This window comes from Cynocephalus volans, chromosome 5 (genome assembly GCF_027409185.1).
Source record: "Cynocephalus volans isolate mCynVol1 chromosome 5, mCynVol1.pri, whole genome shotgun sequence".
Taxonomy (NCBI): domain Eukaryota; kingdom Metazoa; phylum Chordata; class Mammalia; order Dermoptera; family Cynocephalidae; genus Cynocephalus; species Cynocephalus volans.
In genome coordinates this window covers 104312991-104333388 of record NC_084464.1, presented here as the reverse complement: position 1 = coordinate 104333388, position 20398 = coordinate 104312991, and positions in this window count along the sequence as shown.

Here is a 20398-nt window from a genome sequence, read left to right as displayed (position 1 = left end):
TACAAATGATAACTGAAATGAATAGCGTAATTCATAACATGATATTTCATAGATCTCTTGCCTTTGCTAAAAGTCAGAATCCTTGTAGCCTGGCTTCCTCTCTCATCACTAGACTGAAGTTGCTCCCTTGGAAATCATCAGCTGAAACCTCATCCATCTTAAAGTCATGAAATATTTGACATTGACATCCTGTCTTGGAAATCTTCTCCTCTGTTGATTTCAAGCATGATGTCTATTGCTCTCTGAGTGCACTGTGCAGTTTCATATCTCTGTTCCCTCATCCCGGAATTTCTATGGGAAAGTAGGGAAGAGAAGTCACTTTATAAAAAATTATATAAAATTCTAAAGTAAACAGTAGAGAATATTACAACAAATGCCAATGTATCACCCAGAAATAATCAATGAATAACAAATGCTGACATTTTGTTTTATTTGCCACTAATGTTTTAATTTAACAAAGCATTTCTGATAAATTTGAAGACCCCTTAGTATTCAGTCTATAGTTGCATTTTCTTCTCTTTCTCACTACAGGCAACCTCTCCTGAAATTTTTCTATGTCCTGTCCATCTGAATTTTTCATTTTTAACACTTTTACATATTCAATAATCTATAAACAATACAAATATTGTTTTGTGCATTTTAAAAGTTTAAATAAATGATACTGTTATATAACTGGCTTTTTTCCACTCAATATTACCTTTAGGTTACTTTTTAGATTTATCCATATTGGTACATATGGATCTAGTTCATTCACTTTAACTGTTATGTATGTCATTTTATAAATGTACCACAATTTATTTAATCATTCTCCTATTGATAGAGATTAAAAATTTCCCCAGATTTTTGCTCTTACAAACAATACTGCAATTAGTCTACCTCTATATTCTCCTCTGCACATATGCAAATGTTTCTCTAGAGTATATACTTAGAAGCAGAATTGTTGGTTCATGAGTACTGGTATTTTCAACTTTAATGGATATTGCCAAGTTGGTTCCAGAAACAGTGGTTGAGGGTGGAGACATTTTATTAAAATTTGAATGTAATCGACAAAACAAAGATTTGTTTCTGTCACTGCCATTGTTCAGGACTAACCAGAACCAAAACTTGAGGAATATATAAGTTTTAGAAGTTGGCAATTCACTTATTGCCAGCCAATAACCAACTCCAATTAATTTATAAAGATGCTAATATTAGCAGCTTCTGTGACCTTCCCTGGTATATAAAGTTTACCACTCTTTAGCAGATATCAGTGTTGAAAATCTCAAATAAGCAAAAACTGAAGTGATGTTATCCTTCAAATCAACTAAAATTTGACTAATAGCTCCATTCTTCTTTTGTCCCTTTCCTGACTTACATAGCACCAGAGCTTCCCAGGGACTGGTTCTCCCAGAGGGGTATCAATAAAATTCTATTGTCCTAGAGGGCATGGCCAATTCAGCTGGCAGCTTGCTGCTCATTTGTTATATTAAAGCATGAAAATATTTGTTGAAGCATTGAGCCCCTGTGACTTGGTTCCAGCTGACTCAGAATCACTATGCAAGCTTCTGGGGTCTTGCCCCCTCCATGATCCACTCTTAGGGAGTGAAGATTGGCTAATCTTGAGACCGTTCCACCTTTGTTCTCTTCCATACTCTCCTGGAATGCACACTTGCTATCTTCTCTCTCTCTCTCTCTCTCTCTCTCTCTCTCTCTCTCTCTCTCTCTCTCTCTCTCTCTCACACACACACACACACACACACACACACACTCACACATACACACACACACACTCACACATACACAATCTTTCTCCTTTTCCCTTATCTTCAAAGGCCCTCCACTCTCTTTCTTTCTACTCCAAAACACTTAGGAAAATACCCATGATTTATAAGAACAAAGAACTTTTGTCCTATGCTCTGTCAGATTCTATCAACTAAAAAGGAAAATCCAAGGTATTTCAGGGACAACAGCCACTTTCCTTGATTAACAAAAAGGTAATTAGAGATACCAATTAGCCAGAAGTATTGGTTTAATTAGATGAAATAATTATTTTCTGCAGGACTTGGAGGAAACATGACTAACCACTTCTTAAACTACTGAACAGTTTGGGGAGGACAGATTTTGAATTACCAGTTTCCATTTCTTCTCAATTTTTCTGAAATATGTTGGGCACAGAGTGCTCAATCACAGAGTACCAGTACTGGAAAGTTACCAAATAACACCAGTAAGCAATGCCCCACCATTGTAAAGAAATAAAAATTATCAAGGGCTATAGTTTTGTAAAAATCTGTTTTGTAAAGAACTGTTCACAGATTACTAAAGCATTCAATGAACTAATTCTATTTTATACAGGTACAGTTGAAGAAAGCCAAGAAAATCAGAAGTAACCCACTGGACAACTGTGTTCCTAGCCCATTTACACACAGCTTTACATGTTTTCCTAGAGCTCTATGTAGACACTGAGCAGACTTTCAGGACCTGATACATGGCCCAATGTGAGACTTATCTTGCCTCTTTTGACCATGCTAAACAATTTCTTACTCACGCAGGTGCTGGCTTTGGGGGTATAGGGACTGAACTATACCAGAAACAAAGAAAAAGGAATAAATGCCAAAAGGTTTTGTGAGTCCATCTTACTCAAAGTAAAAGCCTATATACTACTCACAAATTGGGTAGGATTAAGTAGTCATCACTGACAAGGAACATGCATGTGGCTTACCATAAGCTACTCACAAGCCCGAATACTGGAGCCAAATGCTATAAGGCAAGTTGCAATGGTGGGTGGCCATACCAACTGAACATAGCATCCCTGTTTTATTACACATTAAGTTTCAGCAACAAAGATTCCCATGCACTTTCCAGCTGCTCTATTTTTAAGCCATTAAAATATTTCCCTGGAAGGGTTTAACAAAATTTGGGTTAGAATATATACATGATAGAATTGTGACCCAGAATTGGCCTCAGTTCTCTTGACAAGTCAGAGCCTTGGGTAACACAAGCACATGACACTAGGCAAATCAATATCTCCTCTGTTGATGAGAAAGTTTAGAGGCAAACCCAATAGGGTGGTACTTAAAGGAAGAGTCAAGGACCTCACTCTTTGAGAGTTACTTCTCAGCATATGGTCTCTAATCAGGAGTAAAGAGCTGTTTGAAGCAGAATTACTTAAGCCAGCTGGAGGGAAGGAATCAAGGACTGGCCCTTTATTATTTGCAAAGTGATCACTCATTTAGAGAGAAATAAATGAATTCTGTTAAATATGATAGGGCAATGTACTTGTAAACTGGAGACAATGAATTCCACACATGACCTTTTTAGTACTTTATGAAAATAAACCTCAATTGCCCTTAGATATTTGGAAAAATTTCCCCTCATACTCCAATGCCAAGTACAAGCAGGAAAAAGTACCTGAGCAAAAAGTAAAAATCAGTAACCTTAATAGAGTGCAGAGAGTGAATAGGGAAAGTGAAGTGCCAATGCACAGTGGGAGATAGGGAAGTGTTTGCAATGAACACACTGTGCAAAACTGTTTAAACTGGAGAAACTACAAAGATGATCTGGAGAAAAGTCAGGATGTCTAATTCAGTTGGGAGAAAAGACTCTCACCACAGGAATGAACTTAGAGGAATAAGTGAATAGCAGATACCAGATGAGAAAAAATACTAGAAACTTATAAATAACAACATATCTAAATAGCTTATGAGCAAAATGAAAGAAATTGTACTAGAAATTGGTAAGTACTTGGGAAAAAATGACAATAGGCTTACAACATAGCAAAACTTATGGTTTGCAGGGAAAGTGTTACTTATAGGGTTACTTATAGCTTTAACTGCTTAGAGAAAAATGTTAGAGAGAATGTTAGTGAGTTAGGTGTTATACTTATGAACTTAGAAAAATAATAATAGACTAAATTCAGATAAAGTATAAAGAATATAATAAATATGATACTGAACATCAATAAAATAGAAAATAAAGATAAAATACAATCAACCAATCCAAAATATAGCTTTTTGAAAGTCTAAGATATATGACAGATGTATAAGATTCAGTGAGAAAAAATTTTAGTGATGATTAAAGAGTCATAACTACAAATAAAGAATAAAATTTAAATATGATAAAAGAATACTGTTAATGACCATATGCTGATAAATGTAAAAATTTAAACAAAATAGAGTTTCTAGAAAATAACTTATTAAAACTGAATTCAAAATAAAGAGAAAACATGACCCTTAAGATTATTTCAGTCATTAAAGACTTGTGAACTTCAGCCCTCAGAGAAACAGAAAACAGATTTACCCTATCTCCTGAACCAATAAAAATACTAGCCAGAATATATTGAACAATGACACTCAAGACATTGAAGGGAGCTTTACGATTGACCTAGCTTACTGTTGGGAGAGTTTCCAGGACGCACTGCAGGGAGGGAAATTCCATCACAACCCAGAAATCTCCCTGAATCAGACCTTTGGGATGACAAGGTGTCTAGAGTTTGAAGCAAAGAGTAAGATAGAGGAGAGAGGTGTACAGATAGAAACCCCATAGAACACCCCTTTCAATATTCAGCTGAGTACTGATCAGTTCATACAGGCATGTGAGCAAACTATCCAAATCAGCAGAGAAACTACCTAAGCAGATTACAGAGAGCAGTGCATAAGACTCATACAGAGCAGAGAATTGTGAACAGTCCCCAACTGCCAGAGTGGAAAACCTTATAATACATGGGGCATCAGAGAACCAAAAAAAAAAAAAGTTTTGCCCCAGTGATGAATTAAAATTAATCGTAGACTAAATGCTGCTGCTCTGGTTCTGCCTAACAAATCCTAAAAGCAAAACCTAAAAGGATAAACTATTAAAAAGTAATTTATCTGCTTCCCAAAAGAAATCTCAAAATCTGGCATTCAAATAAAAATTACCAGGCATGGAAAGAAGAAAGAGAATACAGTCAATAATGAGGAGAAAAATAAAAACTGACAGAGAAATGACATAGATTATAAAATTAGTGGATAAGTACATTAAACATGATAATACCTGTATCCATATATTCAGGAAACTAGGGCAAAGTTGAACATGCACGAAATATATATAAATATATATTTATATGAGATTTATCTCATATATATTTATATGAGACCCATTAAATTCTCAAAGATAAACCCTACAATGTTTGAGATTAAAATGCACTGGGTCAGATTAAAGGCAGGTTGCATGTTGGAGGAGAGCCAATTAATGAATTCAAAGATATAGCAATAGAAACCATCTAAAATACAATATATATAAATATATTATACGTATGTATATATATTTGTCCAAAGGATTGATGAAAACATCAGAGAATTGTGGTACAACTTAAAGGAGTCAAATATATTTATAGTTGGAATCTCCAAGGGAATGAGGCTAGAAAAAATATTTTAAAAAATAATGGTTGGAATTTCTCCAATATTTATCAAACTCAGAGATCTAATAAGCTCAATGAACCCCAAGCAAAAGACACATGAAGAAAATTACACTAAAGCGTGTAATAATAAATTGCTTAAAATAAATGATAAAGATAAAAATCATAAAATCTGGCAAGAGGGAGACAAATTATTTACAGAGGAACAAAGATAAAGATGCCAGTAGATCTGTTGTCAGAAACCATAAAAGACAGAATACAGTAGAACAACACCTTTAAAGTAGCTACTGTCATCCTAGAACCTTTCACCCAACAAAAACATACTTCGAAAATAAAAGACTTTTTGAGACATATAAAAGCTGAAAGAATTCATCAGCAGCAGATCAGCAGACTGGCAGTATATGTTTTTTTAAAGAAAAAGTTCTTCAAGCAGAAGGAAAATTATAACAGAGGGAAACCTGGATCTACAAAGGAATAAAGAGCACCATAAGTGGTAGCTACATGAATAAATATAGAGTTTTTTCCTTATTCTTTAAATTTCTTTAAAAGATAATTGATTACTTAAACAAAAGTAATAACAATGTTTTATGAGTTTTATAAAATACGTAAATGTAAGCATAGTAAAATGTATCAGAGCAATAGTAACAATGTCAAGATAGAAAAGAAAGAAAATATGCTGTGGTAATGTTCTTATACTACAGGTGAAGTAGTAAAATGCTATTCATGGATATAATCTGTATTAGTCCATTTCTGTTGCTTATAACAAAATACCTGGAACTGGGTGACATAAAGAAAATTAAATTTATTGCCTATAATTTCAGCAGGTGGAAAATCCACAGTAGGGAACATATCTGGTGAGGATCTTGGTGGTGGCGACAGTGACCCAGGGATCTCACATGGCAGAAAATGGCAGAGCAGAGAGAGATAGTTATTCACTCTCCTTTTAAAGCCCTCAGAACCATGTGCATGACAACCATTTTTAATCCATTCACTACTGCATGGTCCCACAGTCCAATCACCTCTCCAAGGCCCCACCTTTCAAATACCATAATAGGATTTTCCACCCTCCTAACACTGTCACAGTGGGGATCAAGTTTTGGGGGGACACTCAATCCAAGGCATCATCTTTTATGGATTTCTCATGATTGTACACATCTTTTACACTATGTCAAGAATTCAAGGTTATAACCACTTTTTTCCAGGGTTATTTCTCAGAATTGTGTTTGCAGCTAGCAGTATTGAGGGATGAGGTAATGCATTCTTCTGGGAGAAATGGCAGTCTTTATTACTGCTTGCTATAAAACAGTGAGTTCTCTGAATTCAGTATTACACTCCTATAATGTAAACGCTTGTCTGTGCTTGCATCCATCTGGGCTTCACATTGCCCCTGTGAGACTTGTGAGTTAAAGGAAACCAACACAAACATACTGACACTCATGGTGTGCCATGAGTAATAAAGTCCTTGTCTCTGACACAGGAGTCTCATGTCTCTTTCCACTATCTATAAAACAATAACAGGATAACTATTTACTAGCTTATAAATAGAATAAAATTCAAGACCTACAAATAATACTTGAAATTGACTATGGTAAGTTAAACATGTCTAACTATAAACCTTTAAAGCAATTGCTAAAATAACACAACAAAGATTTATAGCTAATAACCCAACAAAGGAAATAAAAGGAATCATAAAAAAACAGTTGATCTAAAAGAAGGCAGAGAAAAAGGAAAATAGAAACAAAGAAATGATGAGACGAACAGAGAACAAATACAAGATGGCAAATTTAAACTTAACCATATCAATATACATTTTGATGTAAATAGTCCAACTACGTCAATTTAAAGTTGGAGCTTCTCAAATTGGGTAAAATAATAAGACCCAGCTACATGTGGTCTACAAGAAACACACTTTACATGTAAACATACAAATAAGTTAGCAGTAAAAGGATGGAGAATGATATGCCACATAAACAATAATCAAAAACATCTGAGGTGGTTATATTAATATCAGACTAAGTAGATTTTAGACCAAAGAATATTACCAAGGATAGAGGGTCATTTCATAATAATAAAGGGTTAAAGTAATTATGAAAAATATAACCATTCTAAACACTTATGAATCTAACAACAGAGGTTTTTAATATACACGAAGCAAGAATATTAGAATACCAAGAAAAAAAAAGAAAAATCTACAATTATACTTGGACATTTTTATACCCTTGCTTCAATAATTGAACAAACAGATGAAAATCAGTTAGAATACAGAACTCTTGAAAAGTTCTATCAACCAACAACATCTAATTGACATTTATGGAACACTCTACTCAATAGCAGATTAAACATCATTTCAAGTGCACACAGACTATTTACCAAGATAGACATTCTGGGCCACAAAACAAGCCTCACTAAATTTAAAATTAGTCAAATCTACAAAGTTTGCTTTCTGACCACAATGGAATTTAATTAGAAATTGGTACAAAGGAATATCTGGATAACCCTCAAATATTTAGAAGTGAAATAAGCCTTTCAAAATAACCCAGAAGTCAAGAAGACATCAAAAGAGAATAGAATGTATTTAAAATGAACAAAAATGAAAAACAAAATCAAAATTTGTGGGATGCAGCTGGAGCAGAATTTAGTGAGATCTATTTTAGAAAGGAAGAGTGATCGCAAATACTGATTTCAGTTTCCCCCTTAGAAATAAGAAAAAGAAGAGCAAATTAAATGCAAAGTAAAGAGAGGGTAGTAAATAACAAAGATCAGAGCTGAAACCAATGAAATAGAAAACAGAGTAAGAATACTGAAAAATCAACAAAACCAAAATTTGGTTGCTTGAGAAAGTCAATAAAACTGACAGGCTCTAGCCAGACAAATTGGGAATAAAAAAAGAGAGGCAGCAAAGTATTTGTATCAGGAACAAGAGCGATCACATCACTATAGATTCAACAGGATAACAAAGTAATATTTTAAGCAACTCAGTGCCATTATATTTGACAACTTAAATGAAATGGAAAAAATTCCTTTGAAGACACAAACTTAAAAAGTTAATTTGGTCATTCATATGTCCTTTTATGAAATATTTTTTCAAGTCTTTTGCTCATTTATTGTGTGTTGTTGCTGATTTTATTATTAGTTTTAAGGGTTCTTTATATAGCATACACTCAAATTAGTAAAACCAGGAATGAAAGAAGGGATATTACTACCAATCTTAAAGAAATAAAGAGAATTATAAGGGAATACAATAAACAATTGTATCTCAAAATTTAAATACCCTAGATGAAATGAGTAAATTCCTAGAAACACACAGACTAAGAAAACTGACTCAAGAAGGAATAGAAAATCTGAATAGACCTGTAAGAAGGAGTTGGAGTTATGACTAAGATGGCCCTAACATTTCCCTCAGCTTGATTAAACTTTAGACAGGCTTCTTTCTCACTATAGGACCCTGACCTCCCTTTTCCTAAAGATCTTACTTTAGAAAACTTGCAATTATAAATTCTTTCCCTGTCCCTTTAAAGCTGTAAATTTTCTCCCAATCTCTTCTCAGTTTTACAACTCAAGAATGTCTTTCTCAAGGACCTGGGAACCATCTCTTCAAAGTGTAATCATCAAGAAAGACAGTGTCCCTATCTTCCAGTTTCTGGGAGAGGGTAGGAATAGTGTGCCTTGCTTCAAGTTGCAAAACTATCTACTGTCATGAAGATAGAAAATTTACTTTTACTTCATGTGAAACCAATCAGCAAACACTGATGGCCTAGAGATTTCCTACACCGCCCCAGCTGTCAAGAACTTTCCAGCCCTTTGCCTTGGACTAACTGGGTATCCAGACAACATCTGTGCTTTCTCCCCAATTGCTGACACTAGTACTGAAATAAAATAAACTACTGTCTGCTCATTTTATCCAATGCAATTTTGTTCTTTAATAGTAATGAAAAAAAAGTCTCACGAGGAAAAGCATGGGATCAGGTGGCTTCACTGATGAGTTCTACCAAATATTTAAAAAAGAATTAACAGAAACCCTTCAAAAACTATCAAAAAATAGAATAGGGAACACTTACTATTTTATTCTACAAGGGCAGTATGACCTCGATTTAAAGGCAAAGACACCACAAGAAAACAATTTCCTTATAAACGTAGATGCAAAAATTCTCAACAAAATACAAGAAAACCAAATCCAACAGCATATAAAAAGATGATATAACATGACCATTGAGAGATATTCCAGGAAAACAAGGTTAGTTCAACATATAAAAATCAGTCAATGTTATAAACCCTGTTAACAGAATAGAGAGGGAAAATGACATGATCTTTTCAGTAGACACCGAAAAAGCATTTGACAAAATCTAACACTGTTTTATGACAAAAACACTGAACAAAATAAGAGTATAAGGGAGCTTCCTCAGCCTGATAAAGCACACTTATGAAAAACCCACAGCTAACTTAATGGTGAGATATTTCCCCCTGAAATCAGGAACAGACTAGGATGCCCACTGTTGCTACTTCTATTTAACATTGTACTGAAAGTTCTTGCCAGGGAAGTTAGACAAGAAAAAGGAATTAAATGTATCCATATTGGAAAGAAAGAAATAAAATTACTTTTATTTGAAGATGACATACTATTATATATACAAAACCCTAAAGAATAAACACAAGCACCACTAGAGCTCATAAGCTAGTTCAGCAAAATTGTAGGATAAAAGATCAACATACAATAAGCATTTGTATTTCTGTACCTTAGCAATGAACAATCTGAAGATGAAATAGTGAAAACATTCTAATTTACAATAGCACCAAAAAGAATAAAATATTTCAGTATAAATTTAACACAGCCTTATACACTAAAAACTACAAAATATGATTAAAAGAATTTTTTATATGATCTAAATAAACGAAAAACATTCTGAGTTTATGAATTGGAAGATTTAGTATTGTAAAGAAGGCAATATTCCCCAAATTCCTCTACAGATTTAATGCAATCTTTATTAAAATTCCAACTGCCTTTTTTACAGAAATAGACAAGGTGATCTTGAAATTCATATGAAAATGCAAGAGGCCTCAAAGAGCCAAAATTCATATGAAAATGCAAGAGGCCTCAAAGAGCCAAAATTGAATAATAAGAATGAAGTTGTAGGGTTCACATGTACTCACACGTCCCAATTTCAAAAACTACTACAAAGTCATGTTTGCTGCTTAGCTTACATGGTAGTGCATGGTGCTGATAAAAACCAAGGTCAAGGGTTCTGATCCCTGCACAAGCCAGCCACCAGAAAAACAAAACAAAACAAACAAACAAACAAAAACTGTTACAAAGCTATAATAATCAAGCAAGTGTAGTGCTGGCAAAAAGATTGATATGCAAATATAGACTAAAGGAATAGTAGTAAAAGTCCAGAAATAAACCCATGCAATATGATCAACTGATTTTGAACAAGAGTGCCATTACCATTTGTGTTAGTCTGTTTTTGTGTTGCTGTAACAGAATACCTGAAACTGGGTAATTAATAAAGAACAGAAATTTATTTGGCTTACGATTCTGGGACAGCTGCATCTGGTGCAGGCTTCAGGCTGCTTTTATTCATGGTGGAAAACGTCAGGTAGCTGGTCAGTACAAACAGATCACATGGCGAGAGGAAACAAGAGGGGGGGCGGGGAGGTGCCAGGCTCACTTTAAACCACCAGCTCTCACAGGAACTAATAAAGTGAGAACTCACTCATGACCCGCCTCCCCCCCCCACTAGGGTGAGCATTAATCCATTCATGATGGATCTGTCCCATAACCCAGACTGCTCCCAACATTGACAAGTTGGGGATCAGATTTCCACATGAGTTTTGCGAGGATAACACATTCAAACTCTATCACTATTCAATAGGGAAAGAACGGTCTTTTCAACAAATAGTGCTGGGACAATTGAATATCCACATGCAGAAGAATGAATTGGGCCCATCCTACCATATACAAAATTAACTCAAAGTAGATTAAAGACGTAAAAATAAGAACCCAAAGTATAAAACTCTTAGAAAACTTAGGTGTATATGTTTGTAATCAAATTATCAACTTTTTCTATCCCTATCAAATCTTGATAGGCTGATCAACATTTCCAATCACACCTCATTCAATGTATTCTGACTTCAGAAACCATCTCTAACTATGCCTATAGCCCTGGTTCTATTCTCCTAGGAAAAGACTTATTTCTGACTACTATTTGCTCTCAGACTTCACTGCAATAGTTATTTTTTAATTAGTGATAATCACTTTATCTGTCCCAAATACTTTCTTTCATCAAATTCCATTCATATCCCTATCCCTGAACCCTCATTCCCATGGTCCAGCATGAGATGCATATTCTAGTCCCACTCTATCATACACTATCTTCCAGCCCTCTGTTATATTGAAACATATCTGATCATAGATGTTTATTCATTATATAATAGAATATTGCAAGCTTAAATTAAGATGCACAAGTAGAATATAAAATGAACCCAAAAGGCATCCTTTTAATTTCTCAAACTATTATAATTTAATTGAAAAAAAAAGCAACTCAATCTTTCAGGTGGCTAGTTTGCAAGTTATACAAGCAATTAAAAATTGTTATTAAACATTCCTAAAATTAAGGGTTAAACAATGGAGAGAAAATGAATGTTTACATTTTATTTACATTTCCTCATTTAGACATGAACTCTTTTTTCCACCTAATCCATCATATTTTCTAAATTGCAAATGCACAGTGTTTTTACTTCTTCACTTTCTATTGCACTTTTTAAATTGATTATGCATATTCATGGGGTACCAAGCTGACCTTCAACACCTGTGCCCAGATGTGATGGTCAGATCAATAGTATCAGGATGCCCATTACCGCAGATTGTGATTATTCCCCATGTTCCCCACCTAATTAGTCCCCAACCTCCCTTTCCCTTCCCACCCCCAACATCCCTATGTATGCTTTCTTTCTCTGCAACTCCAACAAACCACTGTGGTTCTTCTTTCCTTCCTTCTTTTCCTATTAGCTCCCACTTATGAGTGAGTAAATGTGCTATTATTCACTCTATGCCTCGCTTATTTCACTTAAAAAATTTTCTCCAAGCTCATCCATCTTGTTGCAAATGGCATAATTTCATTCCTTTTTATGGTCAAGTAGTATTCCGTGGTGTATATATACCACATATTCCTTATCCAGTCATCTGTTGATGGATATTTAGGTTTCCTGAATATCTTAGCTATTGTAAATAGAGTTGTGATGACCATGGGAGTACAGGTATCCCTCTGACCTGATGATTTCCATTCCTTTGGATATATACCTAGAAGTGGGATTGCTGGATCACATGGTAGATCTATCTTTAGTTGTTTGAGAAAACTCCATACTCTTTTCCATAGTGGTTGTACTAATTTACAGTCCCACCAACAGTGTAGGAGCATTCCCTTCTCTCCACATCCTCACCAGCATCCAGGCAAGGAACACACCAAAAACACCACTTCCATGTGGGTGGTCCACTACAGCCACCACAATAGCCACAGCTGCCACAAAAGCAGCTAGATGCCATAACCATTGTGCAGATGGCCCTCCAGCCACTCAAGTGCATTGACACAAGGAGAGTCACCAGTGGAGACCAAAGAAAAGAAGAGGATGTCTCTCTCCACAAAGCCCACTGCAGAGTGACAGAAGAAGCATCTGCTCTACGATAATAGTGGGAGACCTGAACACACCTCTCTCACACTGGACAGATCACCTAGGCAGCAAGTCAACAGAGTACCCATTACTCTTTCAGAAGGAGAGAAGAAATCTAGGGTTATCAGATGTGGGAGTGGGGAGGGGAAGGGGAAGGAGCATGAGGAGGGATTGGATAAGGGGTATAAAGAATGAGTATGATTTGTAACAATATATATGCTAATAATGTTGATTCAATCAACATATGTCAACGTAGAACCCCCAAAATATGTACAATCAATTATGATTCAGTAAAAAAATAAAAATAAAAATAAACACAGAAAGACAAATTGTGTATGTAAAATTACACAGAAGCACAAATACGAGGTACCGAGAACAGGCAAATTTATAGAGACAGAAAGTAGAACACAAGTTATCAGGGGCTGGGGAGAGTTGGGAGAGAAATGCTACTGTTTAATATGTACAGTTTTTTTTTTTTTTTTTTTTTGGAGATGATGGGAAACTTTTGGGTTCAATAGTGCTAATGATCACACTATACCGTGAATGTATTTGATGCCGTTGAAATGTACACTTAAGAGTGGTTAAAATGATAAAGATTATGTGTATTTTGCCACAATAGAAAGTATTAAGGCAAACAAAAAATAAAAAACAAAAACATTGCAAAAAGGAAAACTATAGACAAAAATCTCTTACAAATCAAGTTGTAAAAACCTTCAACAAAATTACGAAATCAAATACAATAAAGTATAAAAGAATTATACACCACAACCAGTTCCAGATTTATTCTAAGTAGGCATGGTCAATTCAACATTTGAAAATTAATTAATGTAATCTACAACATCAATAGGCTAAAGAAGAAAAATTAAATGATCATATAAATTGAAGCAGTAAAAGGAATTTACAAAATCTAATACCCATTCATAATGAAAACTCTCAGCAAACTAGGAATGGAGGAGAGTTTCATCCACTTGATAAAAAACATCTCCAAAGAAACCTTAAGCTGACATGATAATTGTGAGAAACTAGATGCCTTCCCTCCGAGAGTGGGAAAATGGCAAAGATGATCTCTCTTGCTTCTATTTGATATCATATTGAAAGTACTTATAGTGGTATAAGACAAGAAAAATAAATAAAATGTTTACAGATTGGGAAAAATAAAATAAAACTATCTTTGTTCACAGATGGCATGACTATGTATGTAGAAAATCCCAAAAATTCAACAAAAAAATTCTTGAAATTAATGAGCAATTCTAGCAAGTTCACAGGATACAAGGTAAATACAGAAAAGTCAACTGCTTTTCTGTATACAGAAATGAATAACTAGAATTTAAAATTTTTGAAAATATCATTTATATTAATATCAAAAAATTAAATACTTGGGCCAGCCCCGTGGCTCACTTGGGAGAGTGCAGCACTGGTAGTGCCCAGGCCACAGGTTCGGATCCTATATAGGGATGGCCAGTGCGCTCACTGGCTGAGCGTGGTGCGGACCACACCCGGCCGAGGGTTGCGATCCCCTTACTGGTCAAAAAAAAAAAAAAAAAAAAAAAATTAAATACTTAAGTATTAAAGTCTAACAGCATATGTACAAGATCTTTACACAGAAAACTAAAAATCTTTGATGAAAATAATCAAAGATCTAATTAAATGGTGATATATTTTGTGTTTATGAATTAGAAGACTCAGTACTGTTAGGATATCAATTCTTTCCAATTTAATCTATAATCCAAGTCAAAATTGAGTTGGCATACCAACAAGCTATTTTGTGGAAATTTCTAAAGTGATTATACAGTTTTTATGGAAAAGCAAAAATGCAGAATCATCAACACACTACTGAAGAACAAAGGTAGAGGATTGACATTGTGCGACTTCAAACCTTACCACAACGTGACAGTGATCGAGACTGTGGTATTGGCAAAAGAACAGACACATAAAACAACAAAATAAAATGGAAAGCCCAGAAACAAATGCACATAGTCAACTAATCTTTTCCAAAAGGAGCAAAGGAAATTCAAAGGAGAAAGAATAATCTTCTCAACAAATGATGCTGGAACAATAGGACATTCATATGCAAAAAAGAATCTAATACAGACCTTAAACTTCTTCACATAAATTAACTCAAAATAGATCATAGACCTAAATGTAAAATCAAAAATATAAATTCCTAGAGAAAACAGAGGAGATATCTTGGTGACCCTGGGATTGGTGATAAATTTTTAGATACAACACCAAAAGTAGGATCTATGAAAAAATTTTGCTAAGTTGGGCTTTATTAAAACTAGACTTCTGCTCTGCAAAAAGCATGGTTAGGAGAATAAAAAGAGAAGCCACAGACTGGGAGAAAACATTTGCAAACACATTTTCTGTTAAAGGACTTCTATACAAAATATATAAAGAACTTTTAGGACTTGACAATAAGAAGAAAAAAAATTAAATGGGTCAAATATCTAAACTGAAACCTCAAAAAAGATATGCAGATGGAAGACAAGTACATGAAAAATGTTCAACATCAGTTTTCTTTAAGGAAATACATATTAAAACAATAATGAGATTCCACTACACACTTATTAGAATGCCCAAAATCTAAAAAACGAATAATACCAAATCCTGGCAAGGACATGGAGCAACAGAAACTCTCATTCATTGCCTGTGGGAATGTAAACTGGTACAGCCACTTTGGAAGAAAATGTGGTAGTTTTTCACAAGGCTAAACATACTCTTATACAATCGAACAATTGTGCCCCTAGTTATTTACACAATTAAGTTGAAAACTTATGTCCACAAAACAATTTGTGTATGAACATTTAGAGCAATCTGTAGTCATAGACACCAAAAACTGGAAGCAACCACGATGTTCATAAATAGGCGAATGGATAAACAAATTATGTTACCATCATGTAATGGAATACTATTCAGCAATGAAAAGAAATAAGCTATCAAGACATGAAAAGACATGGAGGAACCTTAAGTAATATTGCTAAGTGAAAGAAACCAATCTGAAAAGGCTTCATATTGTATGATTTCAACCATATCGCATTCTGGAGAAAGCAAACCTATAGAGACAGTAAAAAGATCAGTGGTTGCTAACGGCTTAGGGGGATGAGGGCAGGAATAAATAAGTGAACCACACAGGTAAAAACTATTCTGCATGATACTGTAGTGGTAGATAGACAACACTATGCATGTACATGTCAAAACCTATGGAATTTTACCACACAAAATTCTATAGTGAACTTTAGTGTACATAAATTTTAAATCATTTATACACTTTCACAAATAAATATTCTAAGTTATTGGAAGATATTTAAAACTTCATGCTTTTAGAACTTTGCTAATTATTTCCAATGATATGGGAATTTAAAATGATTAATGAGTATTTCTAATTAAAACTCAAACTTGAGGGGTGTGGTGATAGACATAATGGTTTCTCAAAGATGTCTACACCCTAATTCTTGGAGCATAGAAATATGTTACATCGCATGGCAAAAGAGATTACATGTAATGAAAGTTACAGACTTTAAAATAGGCCAGTTATCCTGAATTATCTAGATAGGCTCAGTGTTATCACATGAGCCTTGAGAGCAGAAAACTTTCTCTAGCTAAAGTAGAAGAGATACGGTAGAAGGAGAGACAGAGAGATTCAAAGTGTCAGAAGGAATGGACAGGCAATTGCTGGTTAGAGAATGGAGGGGACAAGGTGACAAGGAGTGCAGCCAACCTTAAGGAGCCAATGGAGGCTCCCAGCTGATGTTCAAGAAGGGAATCCTGAATGAATACTCAGTTCTACAGTTGCACAGACCTGACTTCTGCCAACAACCTGAATGAGACTGAGAGCAGATTCTCCCCTAAGTCCTTCAAACAGGAGACCAGGCCCACAACCACCTTGATTTCAGATTTGTGAGACCCGCATAGGACCAAACTGAACCCACCTGGGATTCTGACTTACAGAACTGTATGATAAGAAAATTGTGTTGTGGCAAGTCATTAATTTGTAGTAATTTGTTACAGAAGAAACTTGTAATTTTGCCCAACTTGAAAACAGCTTTTAACTTAATAAAGAAATGTTTAGAAACACTCACATAATTATCTCTCACATAATGTATAACTGAGCACCATCCAAGAGGATGCTAGCAAAGAGAGCATTATATAAATACTCTTAAACCCTGCATTACCACTGCTATCATGCTGTAGTTTATTTATTAATTCAGCTTATTCATTCATTTATCAGATATTTTTAAAGTGCCAAAAAGGCTTGCAAGAGAAAAACACAAGACAAAAAACAGCAACATGAACATAAGTGAAATAAGAATTAATCAGTCTCGATGGATTAAAGAAAAAAAAAAAAGAACATAGAGAATAAACAATGAGAAAAATTTGTGGAATTAGAAATACAAGATTAAAAATCAGTAATCTTACAGGTGGCTTAATGGAGAGTGGCAGAGCCCTGCGTTCTGGGTTCAGCTTTGACTCTGGCCGAAACAAAACTTTAAACAATTAAATTAATTTCAATTGTCCTTTTATGAGTTGATAGAAATTTTCTAGGCCCTTCAAGATTCCAAACTAATAAAAAAAATAAGAGGAGGGGTGGCTCTGGAAAATGTTCTTATATTTATGTAGTCCTTCTCTCTGACATCATTACTTTGGATTCTTAAATATCTCAAAACCCCAAATGGCATGACGACTATTGTGGGGCAGGAGAGCACTTCAAAAAGACAATTACAGAAAATCCGGAGAAAAATTAGGCTGGTGTGAAAACAGAAAGTGACTGTTTAAGACCTGAAATTCTCTTAAGGGACTATAGTAACACAAATCAGTACTAACAACTAGACAATCATGAATAGCATTTTTTTTTTTGCCAAAATGATAGCTCTCTGAAGATTTAAAGACTTGGCTGACTACTGAAAATCAAGTTTAAAGAGAAAGTTTTGCCAGTGTGTTCCTCTGTACTGACATCTCATTCAATAATACTTCTAATTCAACTGTTATTGAGATGGTTTTATGCTAGCAAGTTGACAATTTAATGGGGGTATTAAGGGAAATTCATTTGGGCCACTAACTAACTACTCCCTAAAGGTTTCCATCTGAATGTTGCATCTTATTGATGCTAAAACTAAGGTTGTGTAAAAATTCCCATAAGGGTAAATTGCAGTATTTTCTCCTTTTCTGAGAAAATTTGGTTAAAGTAACATTGGCAAAATGATAGGAACACAATAAAGTCATTTTTGCCTAATTACTATAATTACAAACTTCAAATGAGATATATGAGTGATTGAGACTTTATACTGAAAACAAGTTTGTATAAGTTGTTACCTGAGAACCTGCTAACTCTAAGAGTTAGGGGCTTCTCTCAGACTGGAGAGTGAGTTTTCTACAACCATCTGAGTGTAAAGGTGTGACAAAGTCATCACAGAATTTATTATGCTAATGTAAAACATGGTTGAATATGATTGTAAATTGTATGCACGCTGTAAATTAAGAACATATGGCTTTCTTTGTAGGTTTTGGATTTTTGAGAAAAGCTAAAGAAGAAATCAAGAAAAAGGAAGGATGGTTCAAGGAAACTAAATAGGGAAATGGAGTGGTTGAGAAGTAATTTCCAATAATCCTGATTTCACTGACTTGATAATTTTTAAGATATAACTGATTTATATTTGAATTATGTCAACTAGGGTTAGAAGAGTCAGTTCACATGGGAAAAAAATCTGCCAAATGATTGTTCTCATGAAAAACTGGGTGATCAATTAAGTAACAAATATCCTAAGATTCACTACAATATTTTCAAGAACATATGGGTCAAGTCTACACTATGAAAACATTTGAAAAATACTCTTTAATTTTAGATTTAATAGCACATTTTTGCTTATTCCTAAGTCAGGACACAATGAAAATGAAATCAGTTAAAGTGGAGGTAGGAGGTACCTGCCTCAACTCTCAGTGCTTTTAGTCCTCTTCTGCTTCCTGAAGCTGCAGAGACAATTTTTTATTCTCCACTTTTAATAGGGAATTGTACCCTCTCATCAGACAAAGCTCACATACCAAAAACTGGACTTAGGAATTGCAGTAAATAGAGCACCACATATTGCACACAGGTATTGAATATTCAATGCTGCACCCCACAGATATGTACAATCAATTATGTTTCTATAAATAAAATTATTTAAAAAAATTTTTTTAATGTAGTAAAGGAGTAATCACCATTATTTTACATATAGGTTTTATATTTCCTAGAGTCATACATCTAATAATATTAGCATGCATATTAGCAGTAATAAAACTCTGTATGTATATATCACTATAGTGTCTACAAAAATTTTCATATGTTACTATTATTTCATCTTCACAACAAAGATGTGAGATATTATAAGGCTCACTTAACTAGTAGCCCACTAATTAGGCATCTCAATTATTGAAAGCATGATCAAGCATCTGGAGAGAAGCAAAAGAAAATTTTTATTCAGCTCTAATCCAGGTCTGGAAATGCCACATAAAATGTGTCTGTTTCACTGTTAGGAGATCTTATCAGTTACACTCTGAGCCTACTTATTTTTAATTTAGGTATAACTCTAAAAAAACTGAGGCATAACTGATTTAAAAAACAACTAGAAGAGATATGGGAAAAGGAGAGACATGCTGCTATTGATGGGCACATTAAGTAGTGGTCTGATATTTGAAACACCACCACCTTCTTATTTTTAAGCAGACTTAAAGACTCAATATGGGAGCATTTGTTGGAGGCACAAATACCTGAGTTATTTTATCAAGTATAATATTTTAATTGTAGTTCAAAGTACTTTGTATATATTAGCATTTAATGCTCACCACAACACTATGATATGGAAACCATTAGTATCCCTATTTTACAGACAAGGGAACTGGCATACAAGAACTTTAGAAACTTGTCCAAAGTCTCACAGCTAAACAAAGACTCCTACCTGGGCAGTCTAGCTCCAGAGCATGTCTTTTTAAATAACCTATTCTAATTCATATGAGGACTCCACACAACCAAGAAACAAATCTATTACATGCAGTATACATGTTTTTTGAAAGCAAGGAAATACATGTCTTTACAGAAACATATTTTCTTCAAAACTATTTTTAATTTTTAGTTTGTTTTTAAGTTTATATGTTTGTTATATAAAAAAAAAAAAACACTTTTAAAAAATAGCCCATTTCTCAGTAATACTAGTTTTTTGTTTGGTTGGTTTTTAGTTTTGCAGTGTATAAAAGATCTGGCTACTTAATTGTCCCTCTGAAAAGCAAAATGATCTCTAACCAGTTCATTAGAAGGAGAAAATAATAGGCAATTCACATGTGCACATCACAAGGAAATGTTCAAGTTTTGCAGTGATGAATAGGCTGATT